A 24,573-nucleotide genomic window follows, 5' to 3' on the forward strand; every position below is an offset into this window, starting at 1 on the left:
TTTTGACATCATAGTTTACAATATAAAATTAAAGTCAGAATTATTACCCCTCCTTTTAATTTCTTTTCTTTTTTTATATTTTCCAAATGATGTTTAACAGAGCAAGGAAATTTTCACAGTATGCCTCATAATATTTTGTTCTTCTGGAGAAAGTCTTGTTTGTTTTATTTTGGCTAGAATGAAAGCATTTTTTAAAACCATTTTAAGGTCAAAATTATTAGCCTCTTTCAGCTATATATTTTTGGATAGTCTACAAAATAAACTGGTTAATAATTGCCTAATTACCCTAACCTGCCAACTGTAGTTAACCAAATTAATGTAGACAAGCCTTTAAATGCCACTTTAAGCTGTATAGAAGTGTCTTGAAAAATATCCAGTCAAATATTATTTACTGTCATCATGGCAAAGATAAAATAAATAAGTTATTAGAGATGAGTTATTAAAATGTTTTGAAATGTGTTAAAAAAATATTCTCTTCGTTAAACAAAATTTGGAGGAAAAAATAAACAGGGGGGCTAATAATATGGAGTGCTAAGAATTCTAATTTCAATGTACGGATTAGCTGTTTACACGAAAATGCTATGGCGTCATTTTCAGATTTATCTGGTCTGGTTACCAGTTACAAAAAATAGAAGTTGGATTTGTTTCGACAAAATGGATATATAATAGAAAAAACTGCATATACAGCTAAACGTCTGTATGTGAGGAAAGGGCCTTTCTTGCATCAGACAGTGGACCGTGCTTTCCTTCTCACCACAATAGGCCTAATTTTCCGATCCAATTCCATTTCAAAGCACTTCTGTTTCTGAGCGCCATTAACTTCAATGAGCAAGAAAAACAGCATAGAGCATTGTGAAGCCATTAAAAGAATATTTTGCCCCTGTCATTGTTTTTATTTCCTCTGTCTCTCTCCAAGTGCTTCTCCACACAACTCTCAGGCGCACAAACAAATGCAAATCAGTGCGAAAACTTTACATAATGTAACTCTGAGCTCTATTTTAGAACAGGCTTGAATGGCTCTTAAAGGGGGCCTAATTAATCTAAGTATAGAGGCAATGGGCCCTCTTGGAATTTTTTCTCTATGCAGAAAGAAAAGAATGGGATCAGGCCTCCCCTTTCTGTCCAGAGAGGAGTCCGCCTCATTCAGCCATTTATGTTAACATTGCCGAATGTTATACCCTGTGGGTGAGCAGAATCAATCACTCCAACTCTGTCCTCATTCCTTTTTAACTGTTGTAAAATGTGCAGCGGTGCAAAGGCCTCCAAAGATATATAGCAATATTCGCAGTTGTTTTGGCCTGCACGTTTTAAGCCTGGTGCTAGAGTTGTCAGGTGCTGGGGTGACCGGAGAGAACAATGGGAGAAGAGAAGCAGAAGGCTCGAGATGAATGCTTTTGGTAAATCAGTAATAGAGCTAAAGGGCATAGCCTGTGGGGAATTTGCTGGCTTATAAAAGAGCTTTAAGAGGCCTTCATTCATATGGACCCAAAGAGATTTGAATTGCCCCCTTCACAATCACTTGAAAGGCAGAGCTCAGGGTGTTCCGAAACAAAGTGGAAATCACGCTGCCTTTCAATGGCTCTAATAAGCTTTTAACTATTTTACATTATGGCGTTACCCTCTTCATCTCCTCTCCACGAGGCATTGTTTTGCCATGTAGCAGGCCAACTTAAATGTCTGATTTATACTTTTCTCCATGGTGCATTTCAACAAAAACACAATTTCAGAAACCAGACGCACGGTGCTGATGAATGGAGTGATTCAGCTTTATTTTATATGCTAGAAAATGGCCTTCATTATTAACCCACTCGGCTGGCTGAAAAAAAAATGTCTGGTTTTCATTTTTCATTTGAAGTAAGCGTTTCTGCTATGAAAAACATTATGCATGTCAGGCTTGCACTTTATTTTTACAGAAGTAATGACTTGATTATATTAGATAATTACAATGAATGAGGTTTAATTTTGGGATAGTACTTTTTTAGTTTATATAATGGCTAAATACATTGTACGTTCACAACAGAATTGTAAAATAAAGTTCTAAACAATTCTTTATACTTATGCTATTGTGCAATTCTTAAGTGAAGGAGCTTTAAATAGTTTTGTTGTGCAAATAAGTCAAATATTTGTTTAAAAAACACATATTTGTGAACTTTTTGCTTCCAAAATTAATTAATAAAGAAATGAATGACAGACTAAACATAAAGAATAACCAAAATGTAATGTTTTCATTTGACAGAACACATTTCTGTCAGGATTTTCAGCTAAAATAAAAATCACAAATGCTAATGTGCATTTGGTTATGAAAAAAAATCCTCTCTACGGATATCAAGCAGTCCTAAAGGCCATGAGTCACAGACAGCATCTCTGTTGCCATGGAGGGTTTTATTGCCCTGGAAATTGCTGCTCTCCACAGTCTGCAGGGGTCATGGGTTCAGCTGGAGCCCGACTGCACCTTCAACTTCTGCACCGCATCAGGGCAGAGCGAGAGACGCACAGCCAGAGCCCTCGCCCTCTAGATGACACTCTCAGATTCGGGGATCTCTCCACTGTGTGGACATTAAGAATTTCATGGTAATTGTTGAAGACAAGGAGGAGGGCTTGACCTCCAATGCCCTGATTGAGTTCTCATAAAAAGCCTATAGCCAGAGCCCATTGATACTATCAGACAGTAAAAAAAAGTGGTCATGAAGGGGATCTGTGTCTGACCCTTTTTCTTTTTTACATTTCTGTATAATATATCATTATTTACAGACATATCTCTGTATGTGTGTGTCTATCTACATCTTTCTGTGGACTTTATTTTAAAAAGCACAGATGCATTTGAGGGTTAACGAAATGGATTTAACATATATAAGTTAATATAAATCAAATTATTATTGACTCACCTGCAAGAGCTTTCAGACTTTTATAGGTTACTTTGCTTTGTTTTCTATTGCATACATAAAATATTTTGAAAAATGATGAACAATAGTAGCCAGTGACTTCCATAGTATTCTTTAATATATGTGTGACCCTGCATCACAAAAAGCAGTCTTAAGTTGGACGGGTATAATTGTGGGAATAGCCAACAATACATTATAGATTAACATGATAGATTTTTTTCTTATTTAATAAAATAATGTGGTAATTTTGGATTTGCAGGCTTATTAAACACAGTTTTGATTTGATTAGTAATCAGATATTTAATGAATAGTATGCTTTGAACTTTTTATTCTTGGAGTGTATTGTTCAGTCAACATGTTTTTGGAAATAAATGTGTTGTCCATTATGAACTCTTTGTGTTAATGTGAGCATTTCAGACCCATGGTTTCAATGTATTTTAGATCTGTCTGTGCAAAATTATGGTTAAAATGCTTATTTTTGTACATTAATGCTTTTAGTTGGGCAGAATTTATGGTATATTATTTGTTATATTATATTAGGGCCGTCACGGTGGTGCAGTAGGTAGCATGATCGCCTCACAGCATGAAGGTCGCTGGTTCAGTCAGTTGGCATTTCTGTGTGGAGTTTGCATGTTCTCCTTGTGTTCGCATGGGTGTCCTCCAGGTGGTCCGGTTTCCCCCACAGTCCAACGACATGCTCTATAGGTAAGCTAAATTGTCTGTAGTGTATGTGTGTGAATGCAGGAGTGTTTGGGTGTTTCCCAAAGATGCATTGCGGCCGAAAGGGCGTCCGCTGCGTAAAACAAGCTGGATAAGTTGGCGGTTCATTCCGCTGTGGCGAGCCCTGATTAATAAATGGACTAAGCCAAAAAGAAAATTTATATTATATTATATTATATTATATTATATTATATTATATTATATTATATTATATTATATTATATTATATTATATTATTGTATTTATCTATGTGAATGGTTGGATGGATTGTTATATATTTATTGCTTAGCCAATGCAGTGTTATGGCAATTTGTATCTGTTTGATTTAGTGGCTAATTCATATTAATTTGAACGATCTAATTCTACATTTCAATACAATTTGCCCATCCCCCAATGAGGGGTAGGGGTGGGCTTTGGGGCTCATGCCTACTTTTAAAAACCGTACATTTTCATATGAATGAAATATTATAAATCTGTAAGAATTAAAGACTTTTCTGACAATACATGAAATATTTACATTTCCTTTTGAAATCCCGCTGTCAATGTCCAATGTTAGCAGTTTGAAATTTAAATACAATGAACGTATTTGCTACCTGTTGACTTGTGTTTATTTATTTATTTACAACATTACTATTATTGTTGTTGTTATTATTAATATTGTCATTATTATTATGGTGAACTTATATTACAGGGCATCAAACATTTGCAAATGAATTAATACATAAAAAAATTTAAATACATTTTTATTAAAAGTAAATTAATGTTAAACCAAAAGATAATGATTCATATGTAAAAAGTATGAATGAACAATAGCATAACCGCAAATCAAGTTCTCATAGAAAGTTATAACCTTGAATTTGACTAGCATTAAAGCCACCATCATGTGATTTAAGCTTGCCTCCTTAATATTGCATCACTCACAACTGTCAAGTGATACAGCCAAAATAGCCAGTAGTTGGCACTAAATTGATTAATTGGATGGTTATCAGCGATTGGAGGTCAAGAGAGAGCAGAGCAAGGCATCAGTCTTGCTGCAGGTGCAGGGTCAGACGGGGGAAAGAGGTTATCAGCTGTAGAAAAAATCACATCTGTTTATCCAAAGCTGTGGCTTGGATTGAATTTCCCTGATTTTTATCTGCAGTCTCGGAGGAGCTGCTCCAGCAGTGGGAGTGGGGTGAAAAAGCCATCTATTTAGCTCGGAATCAAAGTTTGCATTCGCGCAGCTGCATGGCTTCCCTTTTGATTGACACTTTCCTGTCGGCCGTGGGTTGGAGTGGCATCGGGTTGTCCCTCCTGGGCCTAAAGGCAGATCTAGTGGGGGCAGGTGAGACGCAGGTGACGGTGCGTGGCGTCGCTGGCAGGAGCTGCTCCTCCTCTATAGGCTCTCCAGTCTCATCAGACTCACTTAACACAGTCTGCAGCACTTGTAACCTGCTGCCCTCTACTTCACAGCCACTTGGAGATGCATCCGTGTCAAGCACGCTGATGGTGTATTGAAAAGAGGACACGTTATGATGAGATGGTGTGGATGACTGCTGGAGGAGGCCAGTGTTGTTGTGAGCTTAAGCCTTTGAAATTGATACAAAATGGATATTATTTTAAAAAGTCATAAGATTGTACAGTACAAAAAAAAATTCCAGACTCTATCAAAATTACCCAATTTTTGGTTAGATATGGGTAAACCCAACCTTTGAGTTAAATCCATAAGTAGTTTTGAATTACATTTTTAACCCAACTTTTGGGTCTGCGCAAACTTAAAGGTATAATTCACACACACACAAAAAAAATATCTTCATAATTTACTCACTTTCAAGTGGTTCTAAAGTTTTATACATTTCTTTCTTCTGTTAAACACAAAACAATATATTCTGAAGAATGTTGGAAAAAAAGCAGCCGTTAATATCCAAATTAAACCTGTAAGTTCAGTCAGGGTGTTCGTGGAGTCTTAAAAAGTTCAGTATTTTCAAAAGCCAAATTTACGGCCTTACAAAGTTTTAAATTCACTGTATTATTGTGTTGTAGGTCTTAAATCATTTTACACAGGTCTTAATTTATTTCCAGGTAAAGCTACCCTATTGGGCCGACACATGATACAACTTTTTTAGATATGTTTTTGATATGTTTAGATATGAAAATGCAATTCAAAACGGCTGTTAAGACATGTTTAACAGAAATTCTCCAAATAAATTCCCTAATCAAGGAAAAAAAAACTAAAGCAACACACCCCATTACATAATCTTCTAATAATACAAAACTTATTCACTGACATAACTGGGCCATTAGAAAAAATCCTCAGTGTTTAGCCCTGTATAAGTCTAAAAGTTCATTCATATTGGTCTTAAAAGAGTTAAAAAATCTTAAACTGTTTTTAAGAAACATGCAGAAACCCTGTTTTTATTTGGACTTTTTTTAATAATTTTTTTATTTTATTGCTCTCTAATAAGATGGTGTTTATACATTTGTTTTACTGTTAGGTAATATATTTAATAATTTTGATTGATGACTTTGAAATGTATTTTTTTTTACAATTGATCTACAAACATTTTTACTCAGAAATTGCAACATTTTTGAACACTGGGTAAATTAGAAATTTTGTTTTTGAAAAGTTTTTAAAGAACTTTGAAAAGTAAATTTTTTTTGTTAAAATGTACTCTACTGATCTTTTTTTTTAAACCTCCATTTGATTTTATCTTTTCATCCAAAAAAATCAGTTAATATCAGCATAACTGTTTTCAACCTACAATAATAATACATTTAAACATCAAGTTATAATATTAGCTTGATTACTGAAGGACCATGACACTGAAGATTGCTGGAATAAATTGGAAAATTTATCTTTGCCAACTTGAGAGTAATATATTTCAAATGATATATTAAAATATATAAAATTTGAATAATATTTCAACACAAAACAAATGTATTAATTTAACTTTAAGTGGATTGATCATGAAACAATTAAGTCAACCCCCCAAAAAACATATGAATTGTGTTTTAGCATTTTAGCAACATAGAGTTGTTGAGTGTACTAAAAATTACATTTTTTTTTTACATGCAGACAATCTCCATTCACACAGATCTATATAAACAACAACATAACTGCTTTATTATACATGCCAGCAGTAGTTGGCATTGTTTCTTAGACAAAAACAATAATATCATGCTCCATGTCCTGAAATGTAAAGACATCATTTATAATGCAAATATTTTACCCAGCAGTTAGATTTGTCCACATTTTACCAACATTTGGGTTGAAATGACCTCCTGTTTTTAACATTAAATGAAACCTGTAATTTTGAAGAAAGAAGGGTTCAGTCATTTTTATTTTGACTTACTTTTTTATTCAAGTGCACTCTTAAAAATGGTAATTGTTTTAGTCATATGTAATTAAAAATTTTGATTTATGAAATCTTGATTTTTAAAATATTTACATGGTGTGCTAAAAACATTGATCTTCTTCAAACATTTTTACTCAGAACTTGCAACATTTTAGAACACTGGGTAAAATTTTATATTTTGAAGACCTTTGAAAAGTTTTTTTTTTGGTAAAATGTACCCTACAGATCTTTGTTTTGTTTTTTTGTGATCTTTTGATAAAAATAAAATCAGTTGAGCAGCATAATTGTTTTCAACTGACAATAATAATACTTTTAAACATCAAAACCTTGAATACATAAGGACCATGACACTAAAGATTCCTGGAATAATTTGGATAATGTAGCCTTCACATCTTGGGAATAATATATTTCAAACTATATAATAAAATATATACAATTTTATTAATATATCAAAATGTGCAAAGTTCAAAAAGCTTAAGATTATGGATTAATAATATACATCAAAACATTTTATGATTATAAAAATTAATATTTAAGAAAACCAATTTAGGTTATAATCTCAGTTGATGAAGTGATCTAGTTTCCACTAATGCTTATGACATCACCTCAACTTTTGTTCCCTAATGCAAACGTCTTTTCATACGGTTGCACACCAAAAAGCTACAAACGAGGTTGTTTGCATGTATGCATGTGTGTTGAGAGGCGGAGGTAAGAGTGTAGGTGTGTGTCAGTGGCTTTCCATTACAAATGAAGACAAGGTATCTTTACATACTGAGAGCAGTCGCTCGGAACCGGCAGGCCTCAGGCAAGGGCCCTCAGTGTCTTTGTCTGCCTCTGTTTTTAAAGTGGACTCCTCAAGCCTCTTCCTCAGGTTATGGGTGACATATGCTTAATCTACCATAGAGGAACATCTGCACTCACTGCTTCGGTACAGGTGGAGCCGCTTCTCAAATGACTAAAGCAATGAGGCGATTGCGGCGCCAATGCTTTACTGATACACAAAATATACAATCACTTTGCATTAGTGAGTGGCCACTTGAGATACAAGAGCACAGATGCTTTGTAAAGTTCAGCTCTGCTTTTGAAAATTGAAGGGGTTCGTAGGTGGTTGAGCAGTAAAGTGGTTTGGATTGTTGTTGGTTTGTTTGTGATAAGATAGACAGATAAATTAAAATTGTTTTTATATTAAATATTTTTATATTTTCCATTTTAAATTATAATTTGTGTTAAAATATTTTGTTTTGCTAATATTGTAAGGTCCGTATAGTTACATTTTTAAAGGTATTCATTTATATTACAGTTTTATTTATGCTCTTTGTTAAATTAAATGGGAAATGCTGCTCTTTAAAGCCGTTGTTTTATTTTATTGAACGTTTATTCTATTTTAAATAAAAAAAAAAAGTATAACCATGTTATAATGTGATTTAATACATTGCAATATTTGAATCTAATCTTGATAGATAGGCTTTAGGTTTTAAATAAATAAACACAAAACTGACTATAGCTGTACATTTACACGGCAATGTACACTGAAAAAATGTGTTCATAGTAAAATATGATACCCCTGGACTTTTTTTTTTAAATAAGTGGTTGTAAACAATTTATTTGGGCTGAATTTAAATAAAAAAATTACATTTTACATTACTAAATTTAATTTGTTTAAATGCAACCCATATAACTTGCAACAATTTAGCAAAGATTGAATTGTGTTGTTTCAACTCATTTTAGCAACAAAAGTAGTTTTTGAGTGCACTAAAAATGTAAATAATTTTAAAGTGCGTTCTTTTTTTTTTTTTTTTTAACATACAGACAATCTCCATTCACAGAGGTCTATAAAAACAACAACATAACTGCTTTGATATACATGCCAGTCCAGTAGTCGGCATTGTCCCTTTGACAATAATAATATCACACTCCATGTCCTAAAACCTGCAATTAAAATTTTGTTCAAACTACTTATTTAAAATGAGCTGAAATAACTCTTCTTGAAAACGTAATTGTTTAATGTTCAGTACACTTAAATGTATAAAAACAAATCAGTTCACTTATTTCTTTCATGTTATCTCAACACAAATCGATTGTGTGGAATCTAGCATTTTTTACAGTGTGGCTGCATTGTTGATTTGGTTGTCAAGTATTCACACATCACTATACTGTAGCTGTCACCGCTTTTACAAATCAAACTGTTGTTGTTTACAGGGAGATGATACTAGTTTATCTTTTTAATAATGTGCTCTTTCAAATAATTTTTTGAAGCACTTTTTTATTTTATTGAACGTTTGTTCTATTTTGAACGACATGGTGGCATGGTGGTTGCTGGTTCGAGCCTCGGCTGGGTCAGTTGGCATTTCTGTGTGGCGTTTGCATGTTCTGCCCGTGTTCGCGTTGGTTTCCTCCAGGTACTCCGGTTTCTCCCACAAGTCCAAAGACATGCGGTACAGATGAATTGGGTAAGCTAAAATTGTCTGTAGTGCATGTGTGTAAATAAGAGTGTATGGGTGTTTCCCAGTGATAGGTTGCAGCTGGAAGGCCATCCACTGCGTAAAAACGTGCTGGATAAGTTGGCGGTTCATTCCACTGTGGCGACCCCTGATTAATAAAAGGACTAAGCTGAAAAGAAAATCAATGAATGAATGAATTAATAGTTCTATTTTAAATATTGAAACATTTTTAAATAATCTTTAATAACCATGTTCATTCTTTTTTTTTTCTTTTCGGCTTAGTCCCTTTATTAATCAGGGGTCGCCACAGCGGAATGAATTGCCAACTTATCCAGCATATGTTTTACGCAGCGAATGCCCTTCCAGCTGCAACCCATCACTGGTAAACACACACACACACACACACACACACACACACACACACACACACACACAATTTAGTTTACCCAATTCAACTGTACCACATGTTTTGGACTTGTGATAGAAACCAGAGCACCCGGAGGAAACCCACACGAACACCGGGAGAACATGCAAACTCCACACAGAAACGCCAACTGTCTCAGCCGAAGCTCGAACCAGTGAACTTCTTGCTGTGAGGCGACCATGCAGCCTATACCCATGTTATTATGTGTTTGAATACATTTTAAATATTTGAATCTAATCTTACTAGATAGGCTTTAGTTTTTTTCAAAAATAAACACAAAACTGACTCTTAAGAGGGTCACACACCAGAAGTGCCGCTCGGCATCGCACCACGCAGTGCGTTTCTAAACATATTCTATACATAGGTTTCTATCAGGGTACACACATTGGTGCCACAAGTCAGCGGCTGTCTGCGGCACCCAGCCATGACTCGGGGGACTGTTCATATTTTCGCCAGGCCACAGAGCAGCATCTGAATAGTTGGATTTTTAATTATCATGCGAATGTGCACGTCTAGTGTGCGATACTTTCAACTGTCATGTGCGCATCGTGTCGCGCCTCTGAGCAGCACATCTGGTGTGTGACGCCCGTAACTGTACATTTACACAGCAAAAATGTACACTGTAAAAATTTCTGAGATACACACATTATAGGTCGTCTTAACACAAATTGATTAAGCTAACTTCGTTTAAGTTGATTGAACATAAAACAATGAAGTCGACCCCCCAAAAACTTATAAATTGAGTTGTTTCATCGTTCATTGTTTAGTGCACTAAAATAGAAATAATTTTCCATTTCATAATTTTTTTACATACAATCTCCGTTCACAGAGGTCTATAAAACAATAACATAACTGCTTTATTTTACCTGCCAGCCCAGTAGCATTGTCCCTTTGACCCAAATAATATCACGCTCCATATTCTGAAATCTGCACGTAAAAATAAATTTGCTGTTTGTTCAAACTACTTTTTTTAAATGAGCTAAAATAACACAATTCTTGACTATTTTGGGGGAACAACTTTATTGTTTTATGTTCAGTACACTTAAGTGTGTAAAAACTAATCGGTTCACTTATTTCTTTCATGTTATCCCAACACAAATCGATTATGTGGAATCTAGCAATTTTTACAGTGTGGCTGCATTGTTGATTTGGTTGTCAAGTACTCAAACATCACTATAGCTGTCACCGCTTTTACAAATCACACTGTTGTTGTTTACAGGGAGATGATACTAGTTTATCTTTTTTAAAAATGTGCTCTTTCAATGTGTTTTTAAAAGTTAAATACCATTGTTGTTTAAATCAATGCGGTTTTAGAGGGGTCAAAGAATAAAACATTTTATTTCTTCCAACATAAATCGCTCTTATCTTCAGTGTTTGTCAAAGCTCAAGCTCAGTTTGCTTTTCTTTCGAATTTGCAAATCAAAGCCATGACCTGTTGGCATTAGCATCCCAAAAAGCGAGTGTGGATTTGATGAAAGGTTTGCGTGCTTTAGGCTACATTCACCATTATGAAACATCCATGAGAAAGCAGCTCTTGCTCCTAGCTAGAAATAAAGCACTAATGGACTCATTTCCACCTTCATAAAGTCTAGAGAAAGCACAAAGAGAGAGGGCGTTCAGGATGAGCAGCAGCAGCCTGTGGCAGAATACAGTCGGCTGAGTTTGAATTCTCCATCAGGCCAAGAGGTCTTTTGACTTTTGACACTCCGGGCACACGGTGGTTCCTCTCCACGCACAAAACAAAGGTCAAACTGTCGTAAAGCTGACTGTAGGAGGATTCGGAGGGAGGGTCTGGAGAAGTGGGCCTTTAGTTCCAGCAGACAAAGCATATAAAGTGGGTTTACAAATTGAGAACAATGTTCAGGAATTTACAGTGAGATCAATACTACCCCATTGTGCCCACTGAAAGAGCCACTGAAAGCCCACTCGGATGCTGAAGTGTTTTGAGTGGAATGTGGACACACTAAATCTACCTGCAGATTTGAAATATATACCCAAAATCTGCACTGACATTTATGTAAATCTACAGCCCTCTGTTTTTTTTCTAATAATTAATTCAATGTCCCATGATTCTTTGCATGAGTTATGGGAATTATGTTTGTAAATGGGATAGACCACAAAAAAAAATAAAAAAAAATAAATGAAAATTGAAAATTTGGTCATAATTTACTTATTCCAAGCTGGTTTGAGTTTCTTTCTTCTGTTGAACACAAAAGAACATTTGCTGAAGAATGATGGAAAAGCAGCAATTGACATCTATACTGGGAACAAGAACAAAAAAACACTAAGGAAGTCAATCGCTGCTTTTTTCCAATATTCTTCAGCGATTAGTATCACTGAGAAATGTAACTATTACGTTTCTTTGTCACAATGTTTTTAGCAAAATGAGAAATTAACAAGTGGCCTTTTATTATTTCTTAAATGCTGCACATTTCTTTATAAAATAAAATAAATAAATAGAAATTGCAATTTTAATTTAAAGGGGTCGTGACCTGAGATCTCAACTTTAAACTGAGCGTTTGTTATATAAGAGGCCTTCATACTAAAAGAATATCCTTTAAGTTTCAGAGCTGAAAATGTCCTGATTATTAAATAGCAGCTTTTATTGGCACTATAGGCCCAGAAAACACCAGATATTGCAAGGTACCTGTTTATGACATCATAGGTAGGTTAAACACCCCCTCCACCAAACAATATAAAAGCCTGATTCTGTAGCTCCCCGCCCACCAATTTGAGCAGGGCATAGTCAGATAAAGCTACAGACGCGTTCAGTTTCTCACATAAACATAAGCTGGAGTTGAATACTAATTTACTATGTAAAACTGCACATTCTCTGAGAAGGCCTCAATACTTGTGAAGGAAAAAGATTACTAATTGTATTATTAATTGATTTTGATATTTTCAATTAAATTGACATAAACATTATAACGTGAACCTCAGACATTAGAATAAAACAATAAAAAAACAATAACCCTTTTAATCTAAGACTTTGCCTTTTTTAGCTTGCATTTTAAAAATGTTTTTTTTTTTAAATGTTTTTAATATGCCTTTGTTTTTACATCAGCATATGCACAAAAACACATTAATTATAATTATATGAGTCAAAAATTAAAAGCGCAAAATAAATTTGGTAAATGTTCAAATTTTTTCCATAATTTTCAACTTGATGCTTTTTAATACTAGTCATGGGGTGACACGGTGGCTCGGTGGGTATCACTGTGGCCTATAAGCAAGAACGTTGCTGGTTCGAGTCCCAACCAGTTTGCATTTCTGTGTGGAGTCTGCATGTTCTCCTAGCGTTAGCATTGGCTTCCTCTGGGTGCTCCGGTGGTGTTATAGGTCAATTGGGTAAGCTAAATTGACCGTAGTGTATGTGTGTGTGTGAGAGATGGAATGTGTTTGGGTGTTTCACAGTACTGGGTAGCAGCTGTAAGGGCATTCCCGGTGTAAAACATATGCTCAAATAGTTGGCGGTTTATTCCGGTGTGGTGACCTCTGAAATAGAGGCTAAGCCGAAAGAAATAGAATGAATGAATGATACACGTCTTGTTTACTGTCATTGATAAGATTAAACTTGTGGAAAAAAAAACAGCAGAGATGATAATACACTAAAGTGTAGATCATTCCTCAGATGCGAGAGAGCAGACGTGTGCATCTGTGGAGTTGTCTCCCCTTCTGTGTGCAATCATCTTCGCCGGTTTGATTACAAGTGAGTTAAATCATATTATCAATGACATCAAACAAACATAAAACGTAAAGAAAAGTCTTTTATGGACCAGCACTGCTCTGATTTAAATGAGATTGAATCTTCCTCAATATCAACATCCACATTCGCCATCACTTTACACTATTTATTACAACTTCATCTGGACTAATGTGCATGTTAAGCTAGTTTGCAATAAACATCTACTGTTTAAAATGTGAATCTTGATTCTTTTAACAACCTCTCAATTTTCAACTGGCTCACTGTGAAATGTTTAGGACTGCCACTAAAGACTATTTTATATTGATGCATTTATCAACTATATCAATAATTGAGCTGATCTAAACAATAATCATTATTTTAACCATTGCTTTTATATTGTTAAACAATAATTTGAGAAATTCCTAATTTGAGAAATTGCCATTAATTTGTTTCAGACGCATTTTGGGATATTGTATTAGAAAAAAAACACACCACACAAACACCTAAGTTTACAGTAAAAACTACATTATAATTTAGTTTTAATGGAAAAGGGAAGTTGCGGTAACACTTTATAATAACTACAAACTGAATCATTTATTAAGCATTATCTGTTTTACTTTATAACAGCAGTTAATAATGCTCTATTCTTAACTTCAGAGCACATATATAATGTGCTTAATAATTGTGTTTTCATATTTTGTTAATGTTTTGTTTTTCATGGCTAAATTCACTATTTGCTAATGCTTAATAAATGATTCATAGTGTAAAGTTATAAGAAAGTGTTACCGAAGTTGCTTAATTTTTTAAAAATAAAATAGCTATAATATTTTTGCAAACAAAACAAATGAATATTGCATTGTCAGAAGTGTAAAATAATCAGCATCTTAAGTCTTTCTGCATTAATATTACAGACATGTTGAATGTTACTTTAAAACACAGTAAACTCAAACTTCGATATGCTCAACTAGTGTGACATACCTCTCACACAGTTTTTATCATGTATATTATTTATAGCACAACATTTAAAGTAATTTGTTTCAGTTCTCTTGAAAGGAAATGTCCAATGCGGAAGTATTTCAATGCAGTCGCCACATGTAAAAAAAAAAGGGTGAATAAAAGTTATAAAGAAAATAGTAGAACTGCTTTTAGGAGTAGATGGCCAGTAAAGAACCGTCTGTGACTTCGGTCTCTCAAATGAGACTTAAAATAATCCTCTATTTTCCAAACAAACCATTAGCTTCCCTAATGATCCTGTGCTGCTGTTCTCAGAGACTCTTTGAGCTCCATCAGTGGTTTCTGTTTAGGTGCTAAAGGGAAGGATTGCACTGATCTAAAGGTGAGTTTTGCGGAGGGCAGGACCATGCAATTTTCAGCACTCATCTGTTAATCTCTGTTTAGGAAAAGGCCTCAAACAGAATTAGTCACAGATCTCCAGGGTTCAGGAGAGCAAACAACCCAAAACAAGCAATCAGGTGCTGCCTGAGGTTTCTGCTACATCTGCTGCATTAGGAAGGATATTACATTTCCTCATTAAGATATCTTTTTTAAGGCAATCATTATATATGGTAGGGTTGTGGCGATACCATTAATTCATCTTATGATACTATACCAGCTACAACTACTATACCGATACTGTATTCATAATTACCTCTAATAAAGAAAATTGTCAGAAATTATTGAGTTATTTTATTATATTAGTATATTATATTATATAACATTATATTGAGTTATTATATAACGATTGTTTGTTCTGTGGACTATCGAAAAAAATAGCTTAAAGGGGCTAATAATTAAAAAAAATTAAATATAAAAAAATGGTGTTTAAAAAATAAAATACTGCTTTTATTCTAGCCAAAATAAATCAAATAAGACTTTCTCCAAAAGTAAAAATATCAGACATACTGTGAACATTTTCTTGCTTTGTAAAACATAATTTAGGAAATATTTAAAAAAGAAAAAAAAAATTCAAAGGGGGGCTAATAATTTTGACTTCAACTGTAGGTATATATATATATATATATATATATATATATATATATATATATATATATATATATATATATATATATATATATATATATATACCATCTCAATCTCATAGCAATTTGTAACTTTTTGATTTAGTGGCTAATTCGTATGAATTAGTACGATCTAATTCGTACAATTTAGTACGATTTGCTCATCACCCAATGATGGTTGGGGTTAGGGGTGGGGTTGGGTGCCACGCCTCCTTTTTAAAATTGTACATTTTTGTACGACTGAACTCGTATGAAATTGTACGAATTAGCCGCTAAACTGACAAAACATAAAATACTTGTGTTTCCTCATGAGATCAGGCTGATATATATATATATATATATATATATATATATATATATATATATATATATATATATATATATTATATATAACAAAATTTATTTTGTTTTTTTTCCCCTTCCTTTTCGCTTTATACCAGCTACTACTACTATACCGGTACTGTAATTTATAACTCAAATAATAAAAAAAATGTCTAAAGTACTATAATTTACATTTTATCATTGGAAATTCATAAATCCCTTATTATTGAAAAAAAGGCTTATTTGCACGTCACTTCACCTAAAAATTATTTATTCTTTTTGTTTATTTTGTAGATAACTTACTAACAAAAATACATTTTAATAAAGATACAAATTTCACCAAATGAAATGTGTTACAAAAATAGCATTTAAAAAAAAAATTAGGCTTTATGAAGAATGAACAAAAATAGTTTATTTTGGGTTTATCTATTGTTTTTTCTTTCTGTCTTATTAGGTAACAATCCAAAGTAATTAAAAAAATTCACCTTGTGAGTCGTTCTTTTTAAGAGATTGTCACGGTTGTTATAGCTCTAAATTATATTGAGATGAACAGAAATGAACCGATTCAGATGTGTGTTTGAAACATCAGAAAATTTCGGAAAACTTGCAACCTTAAAGGGCTCCACAGACTATTAAAATAAAATAGTTTATTGTTGCACAAATGTGTGAACATTTTAGTGACTTTTCCACATGCAACATTTTGTAGATAAAAAGGCTTAACTAGGTTAATTAGGTTAACTAGGCAGGTTAGTGTAATTAGCCAAGTTATTATATAACGATGGTTTGTTCTGAGGAAATTGCAAATGCTTTTGGACATGCAGCAAGTATGTTCAAAAGTCATTACATACACAAAATTTGTTGTCAAAATCTGTCAAGCAAATTTTATAAACATTTTTTAAATCTTTCTTTTTTTCCTGAAAATTTCTTCTAAATTTAACAATTTCATAATTGATTTACAGACCTATGTATGTTATAAGTTCAGTTCCAATACAGTATGTACTGCAATATTGTTTATAGTTGTGCACAGCTCTACCTAAAGGAAGTTTCTGTTTGTTGTAAATAAGGCTGTATTTATTCTTATGCACAATGCTGTGAATAAATTAGAATTACAAAGAGCAAATGCAGTAAAAATGTAAAACATACATATTCATTGTCTTGTACTCAGACACCTCACTAAATGCAGTGATGTTTAACTTTACTGTAGTTTTCAAATGGCTGTGCAAATAGTATTAGTGCTGTCTTGAGCATTTTGTCATCAAAATCTGACTTTTTTGAATTGGAAAAAAATGTAGAGAGTAAACTGTCAAAATGAAACCATGACAAAGCCATTTGACTATCTTGTACATAAACAATGGTGTCAGGACTTTTCCTCTGTATGACACTGACACTGTCATTGACATGAATACTTGCTTTTGAGGAATGAGCTATCCATTTTGAGCAAGTGATACGCTTTTGCAGGTTATCAGCTAGGTTTTGCAGTTTGTACTAATTGTTTTGAGAAATGCATGAACTGTTGTGCAAATGTAAATAGTGTTGTGGGAAAAGCACTGAGAAAAAACTGTAAGTAAGGATGCATTTATTCTTTTGCACAATGCTTTGAATAAATTAGAATTGTAAAGAGCAAATGCAGTAAAAATTTAAACATTCATATTCAATGTATTGTACTCATATACCTCACTAAATGCAGTGATGTCTAACTTTACTGTAGTTTTCAAATGGCTGTGCAAATATTGAGCCTTCATCTGTAAAACAAACAATTATAATATACAGTTGAAGTCAGAATTGTTTGCCCCCCTGAATTTTTAGCACCCCTGTTTAATTTTTCCCTCAATTTCTGTTTAATAGAGAGAAGATTTTTTTCAACTAATTTCTAAACATATTAGTTTTAAAAACGCATTCCTAATAACTGATTTATTTTATCTTCGCCATGATGACAGTAAATAATATTTTACCAGATAATATTCAAGACACTTCTATAAAGCTTAAAGTGACATTTAAAGGCTTAACTAGGGTAACTAGGTTAACTAGGCAGGTTAGAGTAATTAGGCAAGTTATTGGATAATGATGGTTTGTTCTGTAGACAATTGAAAAAAAAAAGCTTAAAGGTGCTAATAGGTTTGTCCCTAAAATGGTGTAAAAAAATAAAAACTGCTTTTATTCTAGCCGGAGTAAAACAAATAAGACTTTCTCCAGAAGAAAAAATATTATCAGACATACTTTGAAAATTTCCTTGCTCTGTTAAACATCATTTAGGAAATATTTAAAAAAAGAAAAGAAATTCAAAGGGGGCTAATAATTCTAACTTCAGCTGTATCTATAAATATTTAATACAATTCTATTGCTGTTTATTTCAATACTAATACGCCACTCTCCTCAGCTCAGATTTCTTTTTTTTTTCGTTTTATTGAAACTGAAAATTGACAATCTGAGTTTTCGATAATAGCTTATGTTGATCTTTCCAATCTTGTGTCCCTAGACTGTCTTTACTCTCCTTCCCCTCTCCTCTGCCTTCTGTTTGTCATTAACTGGCAGTTATAGTTTAATTGGCCCTTGTATTGAGCTTTTTGTGTTTTCATATGTCTCTCCGGGGCCTCTGGTTAAGTTTTCACCAAAGAACCTCGTCAATCTTCTGCTGAATCTCTCTTGTCCTGCTGTGCCATGCCACTTTTCCCCTTTTGGCGATATGCTTGATCACTCTTGATCCTTATTGACAAAAAGTCTGCACGCATCCCTCTAAAACATGAAACGGTTATAATAAATGTTTTCCTTAATGTAAATGAACCACTAGTGAAAAACAATTGCTGGTCAGTTTCACAGCATATTGTACTAAAAAGGAAATACATAGAGGCAAATATTGTTTTACACAAACATTTTATGGGCTTAGTAATTTTAAATCTTTCTCTCCAGTCAGCTTTGTTACTGAGAAAGTGTTGCATGTTATAACATTTAATGGACTGATTTTAAAGACAAATTGATAATTCAACCCCTTAATGCTGTGTTCACACCAGACGCGGAACGCGCGGATAAATCGCGCTATTCGTGTGTAAATAGCCGCGTGAACATTTGAGTTTACTCGCTTCATTCTTGCGTCAAACCCTACTTCATTTGTGCGTCAAATCCGCTTCATTCGTGTGTCAAATTTACTACAGAACAGACGCGGATTCGCGTAATTGGCAGGGCTTCTGTCTGCCTGGTGACTCTAGCTTCATAGCTAAATGGCTAACATAGATTTTATAAAGAAAATAACAGTGCTTATGTGCTTTATGAAGGCTGAAAAACAGCATTGATACGTTTATGGTCGTGTCAGAGTCCACTACATCCTTTCAGAGGTGCACCCAGCTCTGTGAGCTCATAAACTCTTCCAGAAACTGAATCTGGATGACGGAGGCTTTCAGCGTTGCTTCTGACTGAGCCAAGCCCAGTTTGATGAACTGGAGGATTTTCCCCCGGAACACCGACAACAGGCGATACGTCACAATCACGCCCCCACAAGAGCAAGATCCTAATTGGTTAACGTGGCGCAAATGTCCGCTGAAGTTCAGATTTTCAAACTTGAGTGATTCGCGCAATAAGCGCGTTAAACGTGCAAATCGCTCAATTCACGCCACGCCATTCGCGTGTATCACGCCATTCGCACTGCGCCATTCACGCAGTTCGCGTCATTCTCACCGCGCCATTCGCGCGTATCGCGTCGCAGGATGTCTATTCGCACGTTTGCATTGACTTAACATGTAAATCACTCGCGCTTGATGCGAGTTCCGCATCTGGTGTTAACGCAGCATAACACTTCACTCTTAAAATATAAAACAGCATTGCCAATCTTCAATGCTTTGCATTTTGTGGTGCATGGTCTAACAGGGTTGAGCTTATTCTCTTAATGAGTTATAAGTGTGATTTGAAAATAAACCAATTAGAGTCTTATCTCCCATTCTCTTTAAGAGTCAGTTGTGTCGTGCCATGGCGCATTTGCTATTTACATAGTGGGCTTTCCAAGTGGAAAAACTGAATGCTTCACTAGAGAGAAAACATCTACAGCGTGAGATGAGCCTCCTCATTCTTTACTTTCACTTTTCACTGTTGTGAAGAGTTCTAATTTCCAGCAAACAAATAAATGAACAATAATAACGAAGTGTGGTCAAAAACCTGAGTTATATCCAAATACACATGCTATGCCTCATATGATCTAAAACCTGACAGGTGGACAACCCTAAGCTTGTAAACAAATATAAATATGGATATAGTAAATAATACTGCTAATAATAATAACAACATTATACAAAAGCAAATTGTCATGAATAAACTAAAAAAAGCCCCCTGAGATGAAGAAGGCATGGAGGCGGTGGTTTTATATTTATGTAGGCTTGAAAATAATAATTTTTGTAATATTTTAATCCTTTAATTCTAATAAAAAAATTTAATTTAATAAAAAAACAACAATTGTGTCACGCCTTTCGTCGCATTGTGCCGGGTGTATGATGGGGCCCTAAATCTAAAAAAAAAAAGCTTTCAGGAAGATTTTGTTTTGGCGTACTATCATCATCACCACCTGACGCTGTCCAATTTTCATGACGTCCCCTATTTATGTGTATGTTTTGAGCCATATGAACCTAGTGAAACTAGTGAGCAGTTGCCAATGTCAGTTTTTTCCAATGTCATGCAGCCATAATCATCTATAAAACTAGAAATTTTCAGCTTTCAAATAATATATCATTTGTCATGATTGCTGTCACCGACTCGGTCCCAGTCATTCCCCTCGCTGGCCAGCAGAGGTCACCATCCCCAGACTATTAACTATTACGTCATCCACTTACACTGATAGCCTACACACCTGAAGCGCATCCACTTGATCACCCTCGCTCACGCTTATAAGCAGCACACTAACATTCACTCATTGTGAAGTCTTGTTCTGCCCAGGCTAACACTACTGAGCGTTTCTCTACACTGCCTGCTTTCCCGTTGCTTACCTTGCCTTGTTCCTCGACCTTGTCCTGCCAGCCGCCTGCCTTGTACCTCTGCCTGATTACCGACTTTGATCCAAAGTCTTTTGTCTTTTGATTTTTTGCCTTGAACTCTAGCCTGTACACTGACCTTGATATTCGCCGCCTGCCTCAGACCCATGCCTGAACATTCATACTGTGGTTACCTACCTTCAACCCTGCTACGTAACACTTGTGTTTGATGTGAGTTCGCACACGCAATACATCTGTGTGCTTGTCTGTATTAAACTGTGTTTAATAAATATACTGCAAATGGATCCCTCTGTGTCAGCCCCTTCGTTACTTGCTTCATGTTTAGACAAAAAAAATGTAAGCACAAACAATCCACAAGTTTTGGTCTAGCACTCCTGTATAAGAAAATTTTGAGAAAAATCTGTAAAATATGTATTCAGAAGTCATAGACTTTTAAAATGATAAATAGTTTGTCATGATTAAATTAGTATTCAATGGCAATATACTGAAGTAAGAAGTAACAATCAACATCTGTCAAAGAGCATTTTTAAAGGACAGGTATCAAATTTTGCCTTACAAACTAAAGCCCTTGCTGCTAGACTTTTGATATCTATAAAAAGCATTAGTGCTTGTGGCCTTTTCAGATGTGCTGGTGTTTGATGAATTCTCTTCTACTCACTGATTGTTTTCTGTACAGCATCATGTGTATTGTACTGCTTCTGCACTAATTCTCCTATTAAACAATTGTTTTAAAAACCAAAAATATTGCATGAATTATATTGTTTTCAGTAGACACTACTGGATATTATAAAACAAAGATAAAACCATAGTTCTCCATTTAATCAATCACAGTAAACAAGATTATGTAATGCTTGAATGTGCAAATTAGGTATATCTGATTAAAAACGCATTATTTATATTTCTAGAATAAAAATCTGAACACTGTGTTCTTGTTTCATTTTGTTGACATGCAGTTGGTTTTTACTAAATTAGTTCAGTGACCACCTTTCATTGCATGTAGGTTGTGGTAGGGGAAAAAGTAAACAAGTAAACATTACTTTGAAAATGGATATGTATCTATTTATTAAAACAAATAAAGGGCAACAAAATGACATACTTGTATGCAAATGTTTTACATTTCATGGACGCAAAATGGCATATTTTTTACCTTTATTTTTGAGAGTACTCTCAAAAAATATTTTTGCTGCTTGTTTATACAAATTTAAAATGAGCTGAACTACCACAATTCTCAATTTTTTGGGGGGACAACTTAAATGTTTTATATTCGATCCATTAAATTAGCAAAAACAATTAAGCCAAATTGATTGATTTGTGTTGGGACAACATGAATGGATTGTGTGGAAACCTGCCTTTTTACAGTGGCTATTAAGCAATCAGACTAAATGGGATAGTTCATCCAAAAATGAAAATTCTTTCATCATTTTCTGACACATTTATGAGTTTCTTTTTTCTTTAAACACAAAAGAAGATATTTTGAAGACATTGGCTTGCATAATAATTGTTTTTTCTACTATGGAGGTCAATGGCTAGAGATTGTCAGCTTTTTTCGGAATATCTTTGGATCTACTTGATGGTGAGTAAACAGTATGTAAATGTTCATTTTTGGGTGAGCTGCCGCTTTTAAACTTTTATTCTCATTGTGGTTTATGAAATGTTCATAATCTTTGTCAGTCTTGGGTTCCCCGACTTTATCTCATCTATGATAAACATTCATAAACGTTCCTTTTCAGTAAGATGGAACAATCTCAAAAACACTTGGTTGACACAACCTTAAATTGATTTAAAGATAGGCAAACACTTTATTCTTCAATAAAACAAAAGTTTCAACTCAATGGTCGGTTTATTTGACCCAACACTGTTAAAACAACCTGCTGTTTTAATCAGCGGTGGAAATAGTACTGAAAACTCGTACTCAAGTATAAGTACCATTACTTACCTAAAAGTGTAGTGCAAGTAGAGTAAAAGTATTTGTAGTGAATAGTATACTGTGAAAAGCTGATACGTGCACATGCAATCTGTGCATGAGTGTATAAATGTAACATTTTGTAGTGCATTAGTAATTAAGACTATTTGGTGCTTTGAGCCATCATACAGTAAACATCCATAACCTTCTCATCTTTTCAGAAACTGTTAAAGCTTTTATGGTTTGCTGCATTTATAAAGTGTCCTTGTCTTGAGGTAGTTCAGTATGATGAAATTTAATTTTGATTGGACTTTTGATTCGATTTGATTGGACAGGAAATGCAGAACTGATTTTTTTACTCAGCCAATCCCATAAACAAGAAAAAAGTAGCAACTGCAGGTTGAAGGAAAATAATGGAGTAAACGTACCAACACAGCACTAAAAATGTATTCAAGGGAAAGTAAAAGTACACACTTTTAAAACTCATTTAAAAAAAGTTCATCTGTGTGGAGTTTGCATGTTCTCCCTGCCTTTGCGTGGGTTTCCTCCGGGTGTTTCAGTTTCCCCCACAGTCCAAAGACATGCAGTACAGGTGAATTGGGTAGGCTAAATTGTCCGTAGTGTATGAGTGTGTGTGAATGTGTGAGTGGATGTTTTCCCAGAGATGGGTTGCGGCTGGAAGGACATCCGCTGCGTAAAAACTTGCTGGATAAGTTGGCGGTTCATTTCGCTGTGGCGACCCCGGATTAATAAAGGGACTAAGCCGACAAGAAAATGAATGAATGAAAAAAAAGTTAATTTTTAAAATTTACTTAGTAAATTACAATTCCTGACATAAACTAATTAATTACAGTAATTTGAGTATTTGTAATGGATCATTTTACACCACTGATTTTAACCCAGTTTATAATTTCACTTCATTTAATGCATTAATCAAAATGACAATAATAATAATTTTTAAAAATTTGCTCAGCTTGTGTTATCAAAGGGATAGTTCATCCTAAACTGAAAAATCTGTCATGAATTGTTCAACCTTCATCTGTTCCAAACCTGTTTGACTTTCTTTCTTGAACCTAAAGGAAGATATACTGAAGATTCCTGGGAAAAAACAGCATCACGTTTTTTCCTATGGATGTCAAAATTTTTTGTTTTGTTTTCAATACTGTCACTTTAACTAACAGAGTTTAAAACTACTCAAATGCATTAAAAATAAATCTGTTTACACTTTTTTGATCAGGCAATGGAATCTGATAAGAATGTATCAAACACTGCTTTTAGACTATTATGTTTCCACCCGAAGTACCAACATTTCCACTCACATTTCACAAGTGATACAAGTGATATTTCTGACAGAAGTGAGGTCAAGTATATGTACCTCCCAGGGCATGATGGCCCCCGCAGCCTTGTCTCTGAAGGGCTGCGATGTAGCTGTGTGCAAATGGCTGTACAAACATGAAGGCTGTTTTGATGTTTTTGTGCTCGTTGACATGGGAGGCCGTCTCCTTGGGAGGTGAGGGGTCTTCTGCCCTTGAGTGACCTGTGACCTGAGAGAGCCCTTCTGCACTGATACAGCCTTTCAGCCCTAAGGGAAGGAGGAGAGAGAGAGAGAGAGCGCATTCATCCGTATGCCTCTTTATTTATACTTTAATTATTTAATCAGATTATGGGGAATAATATAAATCAGAAACTTGCACTTTTATAAATGCTGGATTGTTTTGAGTCAGATATGGACAAACTCAACCGTTGGGTTAAATATGTGAATTAAAAGTTTAGGTTTGTTTATTTGGCCCAAATTTTTTTTTATAACAAGTCAGCATTTTTAAGCTATAGAGAAAAGTGTCACAAACAACATAAACTTTTTATTTATTAATATA

General features: G+C 34.3%; 1 protein-coding gene and 1 long non-coding RNA gene across 3 annotated transcripts in view; both read left to right on the forward strand.

Moving 5' to 3' along the window:
* The window catches only part of polr2g (RNA polymerase II subunit G), an 87,131-nt gene that overhangs the window by 45,191 nt on the left and 17,367 nt on the right, over window positions 1-24,573 (forward strand). The window lies entirely within an intron of this gene.
* LOC147833967 (uncharacterized) lies at window positions 11,927-13,727 on the forward strand. The gene is made up of 2 exons (XR_015507533.1): window positions 11,927-13,039; window positions 13,322-13,727. It is a non-coding gene; the product is annotated as an uncharacterized LOC147833967 (long non-coding RNA).

The sequence above is a fragment of the Danio rerio genome, chromosome 14, assembly GCF_052040795.2.
Source record: "Danio rerio strain M-AB ecotype USA chromosome 14, GRCz13ab, whole genome shotgun sequence".
NCBI classification, from domain to species: Eukaryota; Metazoa; Chordata; class Actinopteri; order Cypriniformes; family Danionidae; genus Danio; species Danio rerio.